The sequence below is a fragment of the Rhipicephalus sanguineus genome, chromosome 2 (genome assembly GCF_013339695.2).
Source record: "Rhipicephalus sanguineus isolate Rsan-2018 chromosome 2, BIME_Rsan_1.4, whole genome shotgun sequence".
Classification (NCBI taxonomy): domain Eukaryota; kingdom Metazoa; phylum Arthropoda; class Arachnida; order Ixodida; family Ixodidae; genus Rhipicephalus; species Rhipicephalus sanguineus.
In genome coordinates, this window is record NC_051177.1 from 134,888,605 (window position 1) to 134,910,379 (window position 21,775).

At 45.0% G+C, this 21,775-nt stretch overlaps 1 protein-coding gene across 1 annotated transcript in view; it reads left to right on the forward strand.

The window, feature by feature from the left end:
• Positions 1-4,555: 4,555 nt before the first annotated feature.
• Positions 4,556-21,775, forward strand: part of LOC119383688 (uncharacterized) — a 113,839-nt gene continuing 96,619 nt past the window's right edge. Inside the window, exon 1 of the mRNA XM_037651962.2 lies at positions 4,556-4,705. The gene's annotated coding sequence lies outside the window, so the exon portion shown is untranslated. The remainder of the gene's footprint in view (positions 4,706-21,775) is intronic.

The window sequence follows — 21,775 nt, forward strand, 5'->3', positions numbered from 1 at the left end:
TGGCGAATAATGTCGTGGTGGGTGCTTCGGAACATCACAAAAATTATGATTTGTGTTGTAGTGGGTACGTTTCTGGTGTACTTGTATTAGTAGTTAGAACAGAGTTTATAACGTGCTCTATAGAAATGCCGCTATTCCAGCTTTCGCTGTGACTGTGCTGCGCTTTCCGCGCAGGCCTGTTTTTTAGGGGCGAAGCTCCTTAAGGCGGCACCCGTTCGTCCCTCGTAGTCGTAGTCGTAGTAGTCGTAGTGCGGAACCAGTCTTACGCTTTGACCTCCAAGGTGGTGCCGGTGGGAGATTTTTCCTGTGCGTTGTTGAACAATAAAAAATTCGCAGCGTGCGCGTTAACTAAAAGCCGAATTCTTCTGTCTCTAAGTCCCCATTAGCAGCCATTGGCATGTTCCAGTAGGAAACGTTAGTAGAAGTAGAAGTGTAAGTGTTAGCTAAAAGCCGACTTCTTCTGTCTCTCATTCCCATTAGCAGCCATTGTTTACCTCTAAGGTAGTGCCTGGTGAGATTTCTCCTGTGCGTGATTAAACAATAAAAATTTTGTTCAAAACGCCGTTGATTGATGAAATAAACCAACGAAAGACGCCAGATGTTTTCTAAAAGCAAAACGAAAAGACGCCAGATGTTTTCTAAAGCGATGGTTTTCTAAACAATGAAAATTCACAGCGTACATGTAAAATTAAGGTGAGCTGCAAGTCGTCATAACTCTAATTGAACCTTTAGTATAAACGCGCCCGATCTCACATCGGTGATGATGTACTGGGCAGAATTCACAGAAGATTCACGGTTTACCGATGAACCTCCGCAGCTTCGCCCACTCATCATCATTCACACCGTGGATATGCTGTGATTTTTTTTCTTTTATTTCTTCCTTACGTCTTATTCTTAGACTTACTGAGACTTTTATTTCTTACTTAGTGTTATTTTTAAAATGCCGAGCAAGCGCCCCCCTTCCTTTTTGGGTAGATCTGAAATAAGCGCCAATGACCGAGCAAGCCCCCCCCCCTCCTCCCCTGCGGCCATTTTCTTTTTCAAGACAAGCATCGCTTCTGTAAAAAGAAGCAGAAGATTAAGTGCCTCAGAACAATAGACTGTTAGGCGAGTTGGTAAGTGATGATGAATGAAAAGAGCGCGAAAAAATGTAGGACGAGACGAAGAAGGCTACAAAGAAGGAAAATATAATGACACTGTAACCTCTATTAGCACTTAAAGATTTCAGACTTTAGATCCGCCCGACTGTTGACCGATCCTCTTGAGTGAGTAGGTGCTAATCATTCCAGGAGCATCATCATCATCATCATACTGGAAGCCCAAACCAAATGTTCACCACCAACAGAACGAAAAACCTCAGATGTGCGCAACCTTATCTCTGCCTTATTTAACGTAACGGAAGGCTTTGCCACAGAGGATGCGCACATCTGAGGTTTTTGGTTCTGTTCGTGGTGTACATTTGGTTCGGGCTTTCTATACATTTTCGTTCTTTCTAATAAAAATTGAGTTGTTAGTATGCGCTTGTGCTGTAGCCTTCTTCGTCTCGCCCTACTTTTTTCGCGCTATTTTCATTCATCAATATTGAGTACACTGAATGCGTATCTAATGTTTATAAAATTCCGTTGTTATTTTGACGGTCGTATATTAGTCAAACCGGTCGCTGCTTCAATGGTTTGACAGTGAGGAGGGGGATTAAAAACGGTAAATAAATAAAGCATTTCATTATAAACATGAATTGGCATTTTGTTTATTTTTACCGGCTCTCCCGCCGCCATCTTGAATTTTGCTCCGGGACCGAGCAAGCGCCCCCCGCCCTTCCATATCTGGTCAGATTATCCTTCACCCTAGGGGGGGGGGGGGCACTTGCTGGGCATTTTGCGGTACGTAAACAAGGGTAGCCCTCACCAGGTAATGGCAAGGGAAACTGCTCTGTTTATTTTTTTTATTAGATGCGAAGAACGGCGCCAAGGAAATCTTATTCCGCGAGTCATAAACAAGTTGCAAATAGATTACTTATCTTTGCGACGTTTCGTATAGGACCACCTCTTGGATATACATAAGTAATGAAGCCGACAGAAAATTCAGCCGAGGAAAGCATATAGGACACTATTTGTGGTTTATTAAATGTATTGCAATAATTCTGACTTAAATTAAAAGAGTTTAAAATCGACAAAAATCACCCTTTCCGTCGGTGGGATCCGAACCTAAACCTTCCACTTTCGCGTCCGATGCTCTACCATTTGAGCTCCAACGGAGGGTGCCCCCGTCCACATTTTTGTAGAGTATTTATCTGTGCTTAATACATGGGAGTGTCAGCCAGCGCCACCCGTAGCCCAGGCGGCCAATGTAGAGCACTCTCTTTTTTGCCAGACGGCGTCATGGGGCAGGTGATATTCGTACGAGGTGGCGGCTGACCAATAAATCCTCGCAGCCTACCTAAGGCATCAAGTCTGCTAGGACGAAGCCCTCTTGTGAAAGTACGAAAGTAGTGGAATGTTCCGAGGGGCTCGTTCTCTGTATTATACACAAGTATTAAAACCGATACACAAATACACGAAGGAAAGCATTGGGGACATTATTTTTTATTTTCATCTGGCCAAAAGAGTGTGTTCTGCACTCGCCGCCTTGGTTACGGGTGGCGCTGGCTAACTGTCGCAGATTTTAAGCACACGTAAATACCGTACAAAAAAGTGAACTCGCCCAGGTAAAAAGCACCCTCCGTTATAGCTGAAATGGCAGAGCATCGGACGCGAAATTCGCAGGTGGTGGGTTCGGATCCCACCGGCGGAAAGGGTGACTTTTCATCCAATTTCATTTCATTCAACTTAAATGAGAATTAGTACAATACAGTTAATAAACCAAAAATAAGTTCCCCTATGATTTCCTTGCCTTAATTTTCTGTTGGTCTCATTATTTTGTGTAATACAGAGAAACGAGCCCTCGGACAATTCACCTCTGAGATATTATTATGTAAGAAAGTATTTAGCTTGCTGTTTTTGCTCTGCTTATCTCATTTATTTTCCATTTTTGCATCAGATTAGAACGTACATCAATTTTGCGTTCACTATAGTATGCCTGTCATAGGCACCTGCGCAGCCATTATATCTCTGAACATGTTTTGAGTCAACTGTCAAATAATTGGAGCTGCTTCCCCGTTTCGTTTCCCGCTAAGCATTGCCCCTTCTTTCGAAGGGAATTAAGCGACTTGGAGATGGCAAGAAGAATCGCGGTGCGACGTATCTTATAGAAACGTTTCCATTAAGTTTACCGTCTAAGCGCATCTATAATTACGATATCACGTTTGCATAAGCCTAGCGCCACTTCTGACTATAACAGGGCGTTCGGAAAATCGCTGCCCTCTAAATTATCGACATAAATAGACTGATCGAATATCACTATGGGTAATCGCATTTTTTTTGCTGAGAATTTTAGGTACACCAAGATGTTACAAAAGTTATGCCTAATGACGTATGATGTCTACTTCTAAGACACCTTTATGTGGACGTGCGCCTATTACGAAATTTCGTATTATGTCATGAAATAAATGTTTAGCATTTTCCACATTATCGTGAAGCATCCGCTGAACAGCGCTGACAATATAATTTGTTCTTTCAGCTTTCCATGTGAAGTAGGAAGTGGAGGAATCTTTGCACATATTCGCAAAGATATTCCCATATGGTTGCGGTACTGCAAGACAACGTAGTGGCTCCGTGAACATGCGAAAATCTTGATGGTATTCAGAGTTATTGTGAATGGAAACCTTTCGCTGTCTCACAAACAGGCTGTTTTGCTTCAAACGGCCAATCGTTAAAAAGAAAGCCGGATATGACACACACAACTAAGAGTTAAGAAGTTGCTTCATAAATATTTTCTAAGCTGAGTGATCGAAAGCCGAACCAAGGTATGCATTCAGTGGTTCATCTGTGCGTTGTTTGCGTGGCGCTGTTTGGGAAATTAAATAAATCCGCAGTCGAAAAGTTCGTTACACTGAGCGCCCACGACCAAACAACTGAGGTGCTATCTTCCTACATAAATATTTTAGATCCATTATCCCTAGCAGCAAACTTGTGCTACATTGATGCCAGTGCATCATGTTCAAGTAAAGATTACTGTGAAGGGCACTCCATCTACCGATATGGCCTGGTTAATAACTATAATGATATTACGCTGTGTTACGCATGGCATCAGCTCATTACATCAAGAGGAAGACGGACATATGAAAGCATACTGCACTGCCGTGTTCCTGAGCGACGAGGAAGGAAACGAGTAATATTGTAAACATTAAAGGCGTGTCCTCCCGCGCCCTCATCCCAATACGGGACTTATAGTTGGAGTCATAACAGTCGTTAGCAGCCAGCGGATGGTTCTACAGCCGAAACGACAAAAAGAGAGAGCTATGGTAAATAGTTGATAAAACGCCCGCGCGACTTTAGCCGACTCCGATTGGTCGTCAGTACCGGCCGCAAAGAGCGTGACGTCGCGACGAGAGGGCAGCGAATCCACTGCCCACGCCTCTGTGACGTCATGAATCGAGCGATCGCGCCGTGCCGCGATCGGGGCGCGCGCTCCGGGATAAAAACTCTGAGGGAAACCGGGAGCGCCCCGCAAAAGTGCGTGCGCGCCGTCAGACGGAGTTCGACGCTTCACGGGAGACCGCGGCCCACACGCCACCGCCAGTGCCCACTGAGCTCTGCATCGGCAACAGGTGCGTCGCCAATCAATTCTTGACCACTCGGTCATGTCAAGTGCATTCGTAAATAGTTCTGGAGTTTCGTGCGTATAGGATTTTACTAAGCTTTAAGCAGATACTAAGAAAAAGCTCCGGTATCTCAGCTTCGTGTCACCGAGTAGTAATCGCGTAGCAGTGGGTAATCATCAGAAGCTCAGGCACAAAGTTAAAAGCGCAAAAAAAGCGCAAAAAATGATAATCCCATATTGAACTGCTTGCGCCTCAAAGACGGCGCGCAAAATTTCATCAACTACTCAAAAAAGATGGTGCCGCAAATTGTTCAGGTTGCGGGAAATATGTGTTATGATTACACCGGTTCTTTCGAGGAAGCTTTGTAGAACTTGTCGAACAGGGTTTGGTAGCGCACTGTGCATGCAAAACTGAAAATGGAACGAAGTGCAATTACGGTTGCTTGTGCCTAGGATGTCAGTGATGCTGTTACTAATTATTGCCTACCAAAATTATTCGCCAATTTACTGAAAGGTGATCTATTACTTTTAGTTCACTTTCATTTCTTTTGTATAAAGTAAGTATTTATTTCGCTACTCAAGCTAGAATATTCGTTTGTGATGACCACTCCTTGTGCCAAATGCAAATGCTAAAAGTCAGATCCCCTGTTGCGAAGCTCGTCTTGCGAATAATCTAACTGTAAATGCAATTTGTAACAGAGGACAAGACATTGATTTATAGTGAATGGCCGTTGCAGAGTAAAAAAAAAATCCATCGATCAATTACAAAAAGGCCAAAATACGTTATCCATTACAAATAATCGATTGTCCGTAATCGATTAGGCACAAATCGGTCAAATCTTTTATAAGGGCCAGTATTCTTTTACACTACAAACGCAACTGACATTTACGTTATAAATGTTTCGGAATTGCCACAAATGTAAATTGTATTTAGTTTGTTGGTGTATAATTTGCAGTTGAGCACACTGCGTCCGGCACGTTTACATAAAATGCATCCTAGAGATGCAAACACGTTTCTATGCACGCTGTTCACGCACTGGATAAAGTTAGGTTGCGTACTGTGTTATCATTTGGAAGAGGAATAACCCCCATTAATATCTGTATGCTCATTCGATGTCGCTGACGCATTTCGTAAGTGCGCTCAGATGACAGGAAGCGATAATTATGACATAGAAGTTTGGGGTGGTGGTTGTGATGTTGCAGCAGGCGGGGTTAGCGTGGCCTACACAGCCGGCAATTGTTCCGCCTCAGCATCTCGTGAACTGTAGGGGTCTGTCACCAGATGTTATACTGTCGCGTGTCGGAGGAAGGCAATCAAAATGTGTTGCACGCTACATCTCGTTGCCGCGGACCTTTCAGGAAAAACGACATCTTCACCTGTCAGGTGCCTATGACCACCTATTTGCTTTCTCCGCATCTTCGCTGCTCTATCCGTGTCGAAATGCGGGCAAGGCCAAATAAAATGCTCAACCACGCCGATGTCACCGCAGAAGGCACAGAGCGGGGAAAGGCATCACCTATCTTGAATGATAAAGCCGGGGTGTTTGCGGAGTTGGTTTTCATGCGGTACAGCAACCTCGCTCGTTCTCAAGCAAGTCCGTGGGTCACGCATGCTTAATTTGGGATGTTGTGGATCGCCCTGAAGTGATTGCGTATTACATCATTGTTGTGATCAATATTACGAGCTCTGACTTTTGGGACATATATCCGCGCTTCGCGCCAAGTAGCATCATCTTTTACAGCGAAAGCTTTTATGAGATCACAACGGCAGTGCGGTAATTGACCGCCGCCGCAGTCGCCGGTGTCCGTAAGCACTATCGCGTGAAAGAAGAAAAAAAATGAAGCGAGAAAAAAAATTTTAGGAACGTCGGCCACTCTTACTGACTATCATCATCAACCAAGCATCAGCACCTCTAACAGCGGGCCCTTGGCCTCGCTTTTCAACATCTAGCGACAGCGTCAACCTAGGCTACAGAAACTACTGGTGGTGCGTGTTATTCTTTGATTCCACCCTCCACCTCCTATCTATTGGTAGGCAGGCACGCCACTCTGTGCTCTCGACCTTGGCTCTGGTGGCAGTGATGTTGTTTGGGGCACTTATATCTATATCAGCGAAAGGTGTTTTGAGATCACAAGACGAGCCGATTTTGGCAATGTGGTTGTCCGCTGCCGCCGGCGTCCATAACCGTTCTCGTGAGATTTAAGAAAAATGAAGTGAGAAAAACAGTATCTAGGAGCGGATGGAATTTGGACCCAGGCCCGCTGCGTGGCAGTCGAGCATTCTACCGCAGAGCCACGCTGGTGCTTGAAACTCCTTCGCAAAAAATCCATATGCCTGTGTCATGTCGGGCAAGCAATCGTGTTGACATGTGACATGTAGCATCGTAGAAGAGCAATAATTATTAGACTGCTATAAAAGCGGAGCCAGCACTGGAACCACAGACGTCAATCTGGTATGAAGCCTGTATCATAGGAGTACATATGTAGTGTTTATTTCTTTCAGGTAAAATTAGATCACCAGCACCACAACCACTATTGAGGCTGCGCCGACATCACGCCTGCATGGGCTGTTTTGCGAAACCAGATTTTAGACCTGGCGTGGCTCTGTGGTAAAATACCTGATTGCCACACAGAATGCTTGGGTTCGATTCCTGCAGAGATCCCAATTTTTATTCTTTCCATTCGGTCAGGTCAACGCATCTGACGTCGGCTTTAGGTGTGAAGCAGCTTTTGCTCGGGGCAGTGTCCGTTCCTTGGCGACCGTCCGCTTACTACCCCCCAGCACAGCCGTATGAGCGCGTGTTCGCGCCAAGGAGAAGTCTCCTCCCTCTTGTTCTTCGACCGCCTTGATGATGATACGTGCAGAGCACTTTAACCCATAGAGGCCAGTGTCCTACATATAGGAAGCTTCTTTGATGCACTCTAACATCACTATTTTTTAGGTGATGACTAGCGCCACCTACAGCACATCAAGCAGGCCTTATTCTCAATTTGTACGAGCATAGACATTGCTTGCTTTTCATGCTGCCACGTGCCGACCGCTTTCTCCGGGCGAACGCGTGCTCTGTGTGAAAGACGCCATGGAGAGGAAGAAGTGCGCGTGAAATGCAGACCGCTTTCTCCGGGCAAACGCGGGCTTTCTATGAAATACGTCATGGAGAGGAAGAAGTGCAATGTCGGTGTGCACGTGAAATGTTTCAAGGTTTACCACACCCGCACGTAGCACCACTAATGCCCAGTGCCCTATATGTACAGGACGGCTTGAAAAACAGTGTTTCGTTTACCTGCCAGTAAATGAAGAACGTGTGCTTTCTTTTGAGAGTAGAAGTACACTTTTTGTGAAAAAAAATAGCTGCTTTGTGATTTTTTCTGAGTTTGGGCATATATGGGTTAAGGGCCCGGGTCACCGTATGCTGTCCTAGCATAGCGTAACCATGTGTCCCTGCACGCGCTAGCACGTTCGGGCCTACGATAGGGGCTGGGTAAGACGCTGTGGCCTCTCCCCCTAACACTCGCGGATCAATCATGTGGTGGCATCGGGGAACGAAATCTGCAGACGCGTGATGAACCCGCGTGGCGTGCTCCAACAAGAGTTCGGGACGAGTAACAGCAACAACAACTACGGTGAATTCATGGTGTGCTCCACTTGCAAGGACGCGTTAACATCGGGCAAGGTGCCCGTGATGAATGGAACTTTAAGTCGACCCATGCGCTGCTTCACATCCCTACATGGTTCCCTTTAGTGGGAGATGGTGTAATTTTTTCTTAACGCTCTCGCATTTAAATTACCAATGTATGTTCTCGCCATTGCTAAGTAGATATAAACTGTCAATCATCTGTGGCGCATACCCGTAGAGACAGGTATGTGCCACACGTGTCTGGAGGAAAGGGTTTGACGACGTACGCGACAGGATTTTCAAGTTATTCATGTCGTGATCCGACAGTCAAATTTGACAAATCCTCTTACCCTCCCATGCCAATTTTGGTCTACCCCAAGTTTAGGAGGCGATCATTGGAGCGCCCAGACGTAGGCGGCTACATAGATAGATAGATAGATAGATAGATAGATAGATAGATAGATAGATAGATAGATAGATAGATAGATAGATAGATAGATAGATAGATAGATAGATAGATAGATAGATAGATAGATAGATAGATAGATAGATAGATAGATCTTACGTGCTAGTGCTACGACCAGTACTATTCCTCTCGGACACAACTCACAGCATTGCAACACATATTACAGCATAAGAACAATTAAGTTGTGCTTGTAGTGTCCCTTGTGTTGAAGCTCAATTAAGGCAGAACTTCAGGGGAAGACAGAAACTTGAAGGGATGGAGAATCTTTGAATATGAAATTTCGCCAGAGCCAACGTTTCGACAAGCGGTCTTGGTCTTTTTAAGTCGGCAACTGCCTGTTAGCGCGTGTATGGGTATGCTTCATACGCTCTCCATTATCAAAACAGAAGAGAAGGAAATGGCAAAAGTGAAAGCAAGAGTGGGAAAGAGAGAAGGGCTGGCATGCCGAATTGGGTGAGTAAAATGATGAAAAAAATTATATTACTCAAATTCTAGGTATGTAAAAAAGCTGCAACGAATGAGTAACGGTCATGAAAAGGAAATTTTCTTAACGTTTTTTTTTTCAAGCTCTGACTGATGTTGAAGGCTCCGTGGATTTCAATTTGTCTTCATTTGTGAATGAAGCCAATGGTCACTGACTTCTGTAAAGCAGGGAATTGTGCTTCGACGAAGGTAGAGCTCTCCTTGCCAACATCATGCGCGGTGTGGTTATAAAGCACCGTTTCATATTTGAGCTATTCACTTTTAGACTTCGTCCATTTTGAGAAGTTCGATTTGAGAGTACATATACACTGAGGTCAACAAGTTACTTATGTACGCTGTTTATAACGAACCTTGGACATCCCGCCACTCATAAGTATTTGTTTTGCAATGCATCTGTAGACTCTTGTACTGCATTCTTCTGCACATAAAATCCAAATGCCCGTACGCAACTAGGTCAGCGATTGTCAAAAAGTTTCCTTCAACCGATCAGCGTTTCAATGAACTGTTGCTCTCGCCGAGCGCACTTGCGTTGTAAATTGTCACAGAGATTGACACACTACATCGTGATGCCTGCTTCAGTGGCATTGAGGTCGTTGGACTTCGGTCAAAGCCACGCGCCAAGAAGTCGGAGTTCATGTGATAGGTCAACATGTCGCGAATGACCTAGTTTCGCCTCCGAAGGTTCCCGAACTTTACGCTTTTGATTGCTGAAAGCCCCTGCTTTTCAAAGAGCATAAGACTGCATGTCACTCTTTCTGCCGTGTGTCCTTCCTTCATAACGAAATCCGCGCTCCCCTATGCCAGAGGTCACCCTTATGTTCACTGTGACGTTCGCAACATGCTTTGGCAGCACGCTGCCACTTCACATTTTATGGCAGTAAATAACGTTGATCAAGTGTGCCGTTGTTAATAGGTCTGAATTGAATCAATATTAATGTAACGAAAGCAAATAAAAGCTTGGGAAGGTTCTTTCATCCTACCGGTTTTCCATCTGAGTGCATGATAGCTCTGATTTTTCCCTAATAAAATACGCTACATTCTACATAGCCTGAGTATTATTTTTCAAATTTGAAACATTATTCTCATTTTCTTTCATTGGGGGTCATCCATTTACTGCTTCAATGAAAAATGGTGACAGTAAAAAAGCCAGTTGGCGGCAAGAGACCCGCCAAGAAGAGATGGTAAAGAATATAGCGTAAACATTCGAGGCTTCAAGCGGGGAGCACAAACACGTTTAAGGTGGGAACGCAAAGTATATTAAGCGATTATTTTTCTTATTTGACGCTTTTCAGTGTATGTGCTGCGTCTGTCTGTGTGTCTCAAGTTGACTAAAAGTGATCGTGCCTTTGTGTTCTGCTATCTTATAACTGAAGTCCATGATCCTGCGTATCCGAGTGTTCACTTCTATGCAGAAGTTACGCTTTTTCACTAGAGCATCGGCATGTTTTTTGTTGTTTTTTTTTTATCATTCATGTACTGTGCAGACTTGGTACGGTATGGAACCTCTCATTCGCTCCCTTCACAGTTATGTTTTGGTTTCATATCTTTCTTGCAGTTTTTAGTTGTGAACACTGTAAATGAAAGAATACCGTTGCCACTTGTCCTTGTTTTTTTGTTTTTTTTTTTGCTGCGTGGCTTCGGTTTCACGAAACTAAAAATAAGAAAACAAAGAAGGAAACACGTATGCAATGATATGCTGTGTAGGAGCCGCTGGGCCTCGACGATACGGAGAAGCTTTTGATTCCCGACAGCACTCCCCCCCGTTCTTTGATTCAGTTCTCTTCAATATGCGCGTCGCGGCAGGCAATTGCAACGTGAGGGGAAATACTTTCGGAGGCGCTTTCTGATAGTTTGGTTTCTGAAGTCAGTCGTTGTTCATGGACTTGCCATTCCGCAACCCAACTCGAACAGCGCAAAAGAGACAGAGATGAACTACTTGAGGCACACATACACACACATTAAGCAGGCGTGTGTCTTGAGATTCAACTTACTGAGCGTAATTTACGTGTCCAGTTCTCTTAAATCAGGAAAGCGCGTATATCCCATTCGCAAGTGAATATATCGCGTTTATTATTCAAGCAACAATTAGGCATTCCGCAATCAGATAGACCCGATTCGAAACTTATAATTCTTTGCCACTGCCTTGAATGTTAAGAGGCAAGCGCGCAAAGATTTTCTTCTCATGTAAAGTATGTAAATTGTGCAATTTACAAACTCATTTATCATCGATCACTAAAACGACTCATTTAATACGCGGAGCCGGTAAAACAAAGGGAGAAACAAAGCCTTTCTACCATTCTTCAGCTTCTCCAGTTTACCATCTCTTCCCTAGAATTAAAAAAAAAGAAGCTTTTTTCGAAAAAAACGCCCGGGGCTTTTGTTGCTACTATTTATATATCGAACCATTCCACTACATTCTACTCTCCAAGGCCTGGAACGAGATATAGAAGAGAACTAAAAAAACATGGCCTACAAAAGTGCGAAAAATTGTCTATGTCTAGCCATTATTTTTCGTATCCTCTACATTTTCGGATGCTAAAGAGATTTTATAAAGCGCACACGTTTAGTAGCTTGTTCATTCAGCTTTTGTCAACTGAGGGCCACACTTCTTTGTTTATTGTTTCTTTTATATTCTTGGATTTGTGCTATACGTCCATGTAATATATGAATAGTGCTGGCGAGCTCTCTACGCCTGCAATAGAAACCAGCAAACTATATTTTTGTGTCTTGACAGTATTTGCGCGAAAGCGCAGGGAGAAAAAAAGGCACCACAAGGACGAGCGGTCGTTCTTGTGGTGCCCTTTTTTGTCCCTGTTTTTTCGCCGAAATATTGTCAAGATAAATTTATTACGACTATGCCGATTTGCAGCATGTTTGTGTATTTGGCTTAAATAAAAAAAAACACGCAAGCTCAAATCAAACCAATTAATGCCTCCCCCCCCCCCCCCCCAGCGTCAGTTCCCCTGCTGCCTCAAACAACAGAGCAAGAACGTACAAAACGGGCAATATTATATAACTTTGAGTTGATCACGACGTAACCACCACATTTACTGCAACTCGGTGCATGAGTACTGAAAAAATTACATTTTTTTCCTACCGCAATCATGCATGCCATTGCGTTAAGCGGACATAAAAATGAATAATAAATGCTTCTTTTGATTTAACGACAGGCTCATTTGGACGCACGGATAACTTTCCGTATTCACTTCTAAAAGCTCTTCTAGGAAATGAACAGTTGCGTAGGTTACTTTACAACTACACCAAGCGGCTGCGTTTTGTATACTTGCAACACGTGCATGCATATTTCGTGCACGAGTTTTATTAAATAATGAGATAATTTTCATGAAAACCCTACTATATAATTCAACTTTGGCTCTCGTTTGCTCTCTTTCGTAGCGACGTGGCAAATGCTACTTTAGACACCGGCTTTAAAAGTCAAGCAAACACAGCTTTCAACAGGACATTATAAAATAACGCCCCCACCCCCGTCCATGCCCACTTGCGTAAGACTACTTGCTGGACTTGGTATTCCAGCCTAGAATGACGTCAAGAGCACTTCCAGTTGATGCTTCTCACTCTTTGTCGAGGTAGAACCTCGCGCAGAGTGAATGCTACTTACGGTACATGCCTCTTCAGAGTCAATGTTTAACAACGTTACAACGCATACACGACAAAGATCTTGCGAGCTAAACCATGACTATTTACCGTACAGACTCTCTAGAATGCCAGAGGATGTTATCTTCTTCGTTTTACTTCTCTCACAAAAATGTGTATACGCATACTGAGAGACAGTTCGGAAAGCAAACAGACCACGTTCACAACCGGCCCTGCTCTATTTCGGAAAAACTGAGGAGCACGGACGGAGAGTACGGCGAGAAGTTCACAGACCGCGTGCGCAAGATAAGGCGCTTGTTTGCTTGCTGGGTAAACTCAGTCAAGTTCCCCTTCTCGCACTCCCTTAACGTTAAACGGGGCCTGAGGGCAACGCGCCGCGGCGAATGTCGCGAAGATTCTGGCCGTCCTCACATTCTGCTGTCTTTTCCCGGTGGCATTATAGTTTTTTTTTTCTTTTTTACCGGTTCTGTAATTATCAGTTTTTTTTTTTATGTTGTCGCACTCTATTCTGGAATGCGCGTTTGTTTTCGATGCAAGTGACACAATTTTCCGCACGGGCTGAAAAAGTCGAGTCAAGGGGTGCTATGCAGGATGGCCCGAGTTTGGCGAAACTCGGGATCTTTCCGAGCTCTGGCGACACCCCCTTTTGAACGAGCTAATAGTACGACAAAGTGAAATCGATCCCTCAGCGCGCGCTCCGTTCCATTGGTTACGATGGAACGCGACGTCACGTCAAGGGCGGTCGATAAGGTTGGGTGGTGTCGTCAAACTTCTTTCATTTGTTTGTCGTTCCACTGAGTCCAGAAGTGCACCCATGCAAGAAAAGTGGCAGAAAGCTCTACCAACTACATTTTTTATGTGTGCGCGGGCCGTTTGAATTCATTTTCAAGCGTTTAATGTCTGACACTAAGTATCCTTTAGGATAATCAGCACCGTGTCCTCTGAGATTAGTTCCGACCGAGCGCCTTATAACACGGCGGCTAGAGCTAATCGCCGAGGCCACGTCTATAATCACCATGGTCGGCCTGCACATTCTAGCGCGTTGCTCGGCGGCGCGCGCCCTCGTCGTTCTTTTCTTCATCGTGTGCTCGCTCCCAGAGCACGTGCGCCCGACTGATTAGCTAATTGGCTGGGCGCTATACGTAGCTAAGTCAGGACGTGCTATGACGAAGCTGATTAGGCCAAATCACGCGAAGGCCGAGCTAACTAAGCCACGTCTTACTAAGACCATGCTAATGAAGTCGTGTAAAGCTAGGAACAAGGTAATTAAGATCATGCTAACTAACACGACGCTAATTAGGAGCATGTAATTAAAACCAAGATAATCAAGACCTTACTCACCGAGATCGTGTTAGTTGAGGTCGTGCTAATTAGGATTATGCTAATTACATCTGTACTATTCAGGACATTGCGAATTAAACATGAGTAATAAATGCCGGGGTAATTAAGACACTGTAAATTAATGTTAACTAACACGACTCTAATTAGGAACGTGTTAATTAGGATCGTGCTCATTAGAATTATGCTAATTGCCTCTGTACTATTCAGGACCATGTGAAATAAACCTGAGTCATGAATGCCGCTGTAATTAAAACATCGACAATTAGTGGTAATTAACACGACGCTAATTACTAACGTGTACTTAAATCCAAGATAATGAAGACCTTACTCACTGAATTCGTGTTAATTAGGCTCATGCTAATTACCTCCATGCTATTCAGGACCTTGCGAATTAAAGCTGGGTAATTAATGTCGTGGCAATTAAAACAATAACAATTAAGAAAGGACATTCAATATCATGTTAGTTAAGACCTTCCTAATCAATAGCACCAAAATTGAGGTCATTACTCCGAAGCAGACCAAGCGTACTGAGTAGACGAGCCACGTAATAACCTGGAAGAAGCTAGGTGACCACAAGCTCCTCCGTTGGCCCCAGCCTTGCACAAGTAGTGCAAGCTGACCAAATTATTTTATATGCAAAGAAGCTGCTGAGTAGAGTCCACCGCATGAAACACTTGACAAGCACACCGGCACTATGACAGTCACGAGTTGAACTGGGGCCTTTTCAGAATCAACGAGTTTGTGCCCGAGTCCGCCCACCGCGTTTCCTTTTGCCGAGGAACAGTGCTCACGACGCAACGCCAGCGAGCGGCACGATTCATTTATGAGCCTAATCGCACAGACTATGCACACACGCACGAAGAACTAAAGGCTATGTCATCACGTGGCTACGATGTCTCGCATTCACTTTCACCGCTCTCACGACGTACCACTCACAGCTATGAAGCAAGCGCCCCTGGTGGGATTTTCGGCGAGAACTATTTACTTGTTTGTGGAGGCATTGCTTCTACCGATTCGCTACTACAGAAAAATCTTCAGACGTGTAATGTAAGCATAGCAGTAACCTGTCCATTTATTTATCTTTAATATTCCAGAGAAGCGAAACGAGCTGCACCAGAGTGCTGCGCGTGCGCCCTTGTTGCCTTCGAGAGTGGAAATTTCCATGCTGCAGGTGGAACGAAAGAATTTTCCGAAACAGGACAAACGCCCACGAACACGCCCGTGGGAGGCGCGATGATCAGTTGGCAAAAAGATAACGCGACAATCACGCTGACGTCGCTGCACTGTCAAAATGTTGACTGGGTGGCGGCGCTGACGCGTTCGCACGCGGTGTTTCTTTGAAAACCACCGCAAATAACGCACATGCGTTTGTGACGCCATTCTCGTTCTTGTAGCCGTTTTTATCAACGCTGCTATCGCGTGCTCAGCACTGTCTTCCTGTCATGACCACAATAATGCCAGCTCGGAGCAAACTCGTGTGCCCGAGAAGCACGGGCCATCCTGCATAGCACCCAAGAGCAGGAAAAAAAATGAATAAGGTGTCCGGTTGACTTTTTGCAAAAAGGAATCGGGACACGTTAACGCGTGAACAATTTGCTGAGTTTGTGCCCTTCAGCAGCTGTCCTTATACAATCAGGGGTCTCATGATGACCTCAGCTAGTGAGCCGTAGTGATGAAATTTAAGTTTAAGGTAAAAGGGGGGGGGGGTGTTTACGATTTGAAAGAAGCTCGTTCCCTTATCTCATATATGGGTCATTTATGCAAGGGATTCGACATCAGGATTCGAGAAACATACCGATACCGATCTACAGAATGATGAAAATCTACATGGCGATTCTGAAATACAGAGCTTTTGTTCCACGGTTATGAAGTTTAAAGTTTGACGGAAGCCCGTCTGATCGGGATGACCCATGGTGAAGTTAGAAATCCCCAGGTACTGCGCCGACTAAACTGTATTTTTTTAAACACACACACACAAAAAGGTTTCGTCTCCCACACGGGAGCGTTGTTCATATGTACCATGAACACATGTGGCAGAGCAGTTTACCCTAAATGGACAATAAAGGCAAATGTTAAGTCGACGTTGATTGCTGAAATAGCGTTCTAGAAACCTGGTATTGATTGTTTCGTGCGAAGGAAATAATTATTTTAAAAGAAAATCAAATTTTGTGGTCCGCACAGCGTTAGCGCGCTTGAAATCGCCCTCCTGGGAAGGGCCTCCTGACGTAGCGTTTGCCTTGCCCAACGTTGCCTGTCCTTACTGCCCGGCAGCCAACGCTGCGGTTTCTGCTCTGAAGGCCACATTACAAGCCTTGCCCAAGTTGCGGTTCATATCATAATCCTCTGCACGAAAGTGCAACGAGCACACACGCAGATTCCTTGGTTGTGTAGCGCACTGTCGCAGAGGCACGGCACTCGGCCACTTCGGCGTAAAGGTTTATTTGCGCCAGCCATTGGAAAGACATGTCGGTTTCTTTGCTGCAGCTGCTGTTTCTCAAGCGGCGCACATCATTCAGGCACCCGGCAACATAACAGGGCACGCGGCATTTTGTCGAACTTTAGGTTAGAGCGACTTTCATGAGCGTACAAAGCACACGCAACAGTACGCGATCACGAAGCTACCACTTAGACGCGACCGCGCGAGCGGAGAGCAGTCTGGTGAAAACTGAACTTTGAAACAACCCGCGCCGTTCTCCTTGGTAACGCTAAGTTCTTTTTTCCGCGAAAGAAATAGAAAGGCAACAAGCAGCATTTTTTTACGTCTTGTAATGTACGGAACGTTATTTTTTTTTACTATAAAAAGTTTGAGTAGTAGGTGAATAATTGTACTCGGGACTGTTGACGTCATCGGGCTCATTCCAAAATGCCCCACTGGTGGCGCATAGCGTGCCCTACATTTACCTTAATTTCTCCTTTAGTAGAGCACGGCTGTTCATAATACTGATTTTTTAGGCGTTCTCAAACATTCACCTGTTACATAAATTTTATTGTTCCTTAAGTACGCTTGAGTATATCACGCAGGAAGCGCGCATACACTGACGGTAGATTGTCATCGTTACTGTTAAGAGTGCGCGGAGTGGTCCGTATCACGAGCGGCTCAAGATAAAGACGTCGCAACAGTCCTTTTCCTCTAACAACACGTGTCTTCCCCCAGTCGATTGCGTGTCCCCCTGAAGCATGCTCAGGGAAAGCACTGGATTTCACATTTCCATTCTTCACGTCATAATTGTGCTGCTTGAGACGTCTTTCATGATCACCAGTTTCGCCATATATACACGTAGTCCCAATCCGTACATGGGACAGCGTACACCACACCAGGGAACTTCTCTTTGGGTAATCTGTACTTCGCATTGGCGAGTGATTGTAGCAGTTTCTGGTCAGGAGCATGTGCCACTTGGACGTCGCAGGAACGCAAAACACGGCTTAGGACTTCCCTTATTGAAGGGATATACGGTATCCCCGCGCACTTTTGACCAGTGGCAGCACAGTGTATTTCAGATGTGCCATTTGTCTTTCGACAGCGTTGAAGAAGGAATTATGATAGCCACAGGCTGACAATTCCCGGCGCACCAAGCTTACGTGGGCTGCATAGTTTTTTTTGTCTAGTGCCGACCAGTGTATGCGCACTGCCTGCGTGATATATACAAGCGTACTTAAGGCGAACTGCTCCGACAAATGGTTCCATGTTACTTGCGTACAAGGCTCCCGTGTGGGGAGCCGGAACATCTTTATGCGTGTGTGTTTAAAAATGTTTTCACTTTGGTTGGCGCGGTGCGCCAAGTTTTCTACCCTCCCATTCCACCTTTCATGTTTCAATATTGGTGACCAGATGGCGTGCCTCGCGAAAATATGCTTTATATCTTCAAAAGGCCTTATTTCAAAAAGCCTTTAAAAAAGCCTTATTAATCGCAATATGCTAAAAAATAATGCGAGTGCCATTAAGCAAAGTTGAACGCTCATGAACGTTCATGAACGTACTTAATAAGGAAATAAAAAGTCACAGTTTTGCCGCAACGGCGAAGCAATGAATGCCATAGCAACACATTAGAATGTCACACGAAGAACGGCAAGCAGCTCGATACTTGCAACGCGCCGTTCGAGCGCGAAGGACTGACGAAATGAACACACACAGGACGACCGCGAACTAACAACAGTCACAGCTCGATACTTGCAGCGCGCTGCTCAAACACAAGAAAGTACACTCGAAAACAACGCACAGGTACACACAGGACAAGAACTAACTGTTACGGTTGTCACTTGTCCGTGTTTGAGGAGCACGCTACAAACCAACGCTCTTGGACTTCTTTTTCTTTCAAAAATGCGGCGCGTGGAGTGAACCCTCCACGTCTCCTGCCACGCGGTGGCGTTTGACGCACTGTTTACTCAGCGTTCCACATCGTCAGTGGGTACAGAAATGGGCCACCTTTAGATGCGAAGTATCTCTTGCTCGGGGGTATATAAGGCGGCGTGGTAATGCGCACGCAGCGTTGATGTCCGGCACTCACACTACGCATGCGCGACTCTCCTCCTTCCCTCTCTCCAACAGCTGCGCGTTACTCTCTCCACTTCTCTACCAGCACCTGCTTGCGCTTCTCCTGCGTTCTCGCTTGTGCTCTCATGGCGCATACGCTACTCTCCTCCTCTAGTCTCCTCTCCTTCAAACAGTAGAGCGCTGCGCGCGTTCAGTCCAGCGCCTGCCTCGATTGGCTCCTCTGAAATGCGGGCTCGACATGCCGAAATTCTCTCCTGCGCAGCGCCGCGATGAGGCCAGCGCATGTGCGTCCCCTCCCCCTCTCTCTCCTCTCCTACGCTGCCTCTCTCTCGCGCGCCTGTCGGCGTTCCCCGCACGCCCCGTGAGAATTAACGGCCAGGCTAGAGGGAAGACACGACGCGCGTAGTGTTCCTCTTCGCGTTCCACGACGCAAGGTCGGTAGCATGCCCAGCGAACGCCAACGGAACGCGATCGTGCAAGTGCTCCGGCTTCGCATCGCCTCATGGTCCCCTTTAGCGGGAGATGGTGTAATTTTTTTAATTCGCGTCTCAAGGGCAGCTTTCCAACTGACGGAAAATGCAGGAGCGTTGTTTAAAGCGCGCCCTTCGGGTAATCTCGCGTGCGATATCACGCACACTGAAGCACCTACGAGCTCTGCGTGCCGTTAGCGCTAAACTCGCCGTTGTTATGCTAAACAGCTGGCGGCGCGTGGCCGACTTGTTTAAAACAGCGCGCTGCGGAGCGAGGGGTCGCAGGTCCGAATCACGGTGGCGCGCATCGGAATTTTTTTATTCTGATTTATTTTTCTTTGTGGGTTTCATATATATATATATATATATATATATATATATATATATATATATATATATGCACATATCCGGGACATGACGGTGACGGCGACGGCATAAACCAGCCGAGAGTGTCCATATAATTGCTGTCGCAATAAATGATATCGAATAAATTAAGACAGTCATGTGCGGGCCAGACCGCAAGCGAAATGACCGGGGGCCGCGTGTTTGAGACCACTGTTATACACGCACTCGTTAATATATAACATTTATTCTTGTGATTGCATTCGTGAAGCATTGTTTAATGCAGTGTTGTGATGAAAAGGTGTACCGTACGTGTACCAATGTGCACGTGGAGACTTCCACATATGGGCTTTCTGACAGTTATCATTTTTTTTTAAGTTATCATGTGTGCCTTAAGAAATTTCGATACGAGTGGTATTTCCATAATTAGCGACTGTATTACCCTAAGCAGCTCCACATGAATCGTTTGAATGCGAAACTACCGCTTCTACCAACTGTAGACCATCTCTATTTACAGAAGAAAGGAATCTCGTAAAATCGGCGAAAGAATTTGCCCGTGACGAAACTTGCAGATTACATTGCTACTTACGGCGCTTTGAATCATCTCTCTTGCGAAAATGCAGGTCTACCTGCCATTAAAATTGCTGCACAATTTTGAAATGCAATTTTTGAGAGCACTGGAAATGCTAGAAAACATAGCTACTTTGTGCCACCGTGTTTGTGAAAACAAAATTATACCAGACTAAAAAAGCGCGCCTCATTTTTCACAAGATGCATGCACCCTCATACCGCATCTGTGCACGCGCCGAGAAATCGTCTCTTCATTTTTCTAAAATATTCGTCTAAAACCGTACATATGATTACACAGATATCACTTATTCGAACAAACTCAATATGCGTCATTTGGTTCACCCGTTACCGCAGTGTTATTGCTAACGCAGTACAAGAACACAAGCCTTATCCTTATCTTGCCCCAGTAAATGCAGCGTACTACCTACCAGGTAATTCATCCGTGTTTTCCTTAACGGGGTGCTGTACTTGTACTCCTGAAATCACGCCCCTTTTTGCACTTAATTAGGGTTACTAAGCTTATATCGGCTTGTTTACAGAACCATGGCTCTATATCTGTAACGAAAATTGCGACTGCAAAAATATGACGTATCTCAGCCACTTTAGAAGCCAGTTGAATTGGTGAGACCCTTCAACAAATTTACGTCAGCGTTCGAACGTGTTTTTTATATAGGACAGGTATTAATGCCGGAGGCTGAGTGGGAACGTGTAATGGACTGGTTTAGCTAACTTAGGTCGCATTTACCTTGCCTAAATCCATTGGCTAGGCGGTGCACTAATAACGACACACCGTGGGTGCCGCGCACTAGATTTACCGTCGGCTTTATGAGGTGTTTTTTGCGCTTAGCATACAGAAAGAACCCACGTTCAGAAAAAAAAAAATAGGTTACTAAATAAAGCGCTGCAAGGAATTGCACGAAGTTGATAATTGACTCAACCGAATAATATACATATAAAATAGGTTGTAGCCTTCCGTGCAAGGGTGTCGTTATCGTAGTTGACCGTTACTTTTGGGCATTGGGGTCTCTGCGTGTGTTTAAAGAACAAAGAACCCCAGTTTTACGCTGAATTTCAAGGAAACAATCACCCAATTGAATTGAAATAAAAACGCGAAATTCCGTTGTGTAAGAGATGTCATTTGTGAAACATGAAAGTCGGTCGAAATGCTCTTACGGCAGCTACCTATTTTTTGCTAAAAATAGAGAACTCTGGGGGAGAAAACGTAATAAGTCAGCGGATTAAGCTTGTTATCCGGGCGTTTTTGCGCCATGTAATCTTATGTTGTTGCTGCATCAAAGTCGGCAGTATGGGTGTACTCCATCACAGGCCATTATTCCCAGTGTGCTTCTTAATTTTTTATTCTTTTTTTCTCTTGGGCGCACTGGCCACGCGGAATCCTATCAGATTCTCAGCACCCAGGTCTCGAAAGAACAAAAAACAAACGCAGTAGATGCCACGAGGTAGGTTTGCTGGCCTCTGAAAGAGCGCGTCAGAGATCTTAAGAATATGCATAAGGATAAGTACCCCTTACAAGACAAAGCCTTTTCTTTCATCGTTCGTCTGGATGTTGCTCACGCACTAAGAGTTCGCGAATATCAGGTAGTCGTTTTTTTTTCGCTGACTCCAGTACTGGTCATCCATACACGTCCATATATTTCCGCCACGTCATTTATCCGAAAGC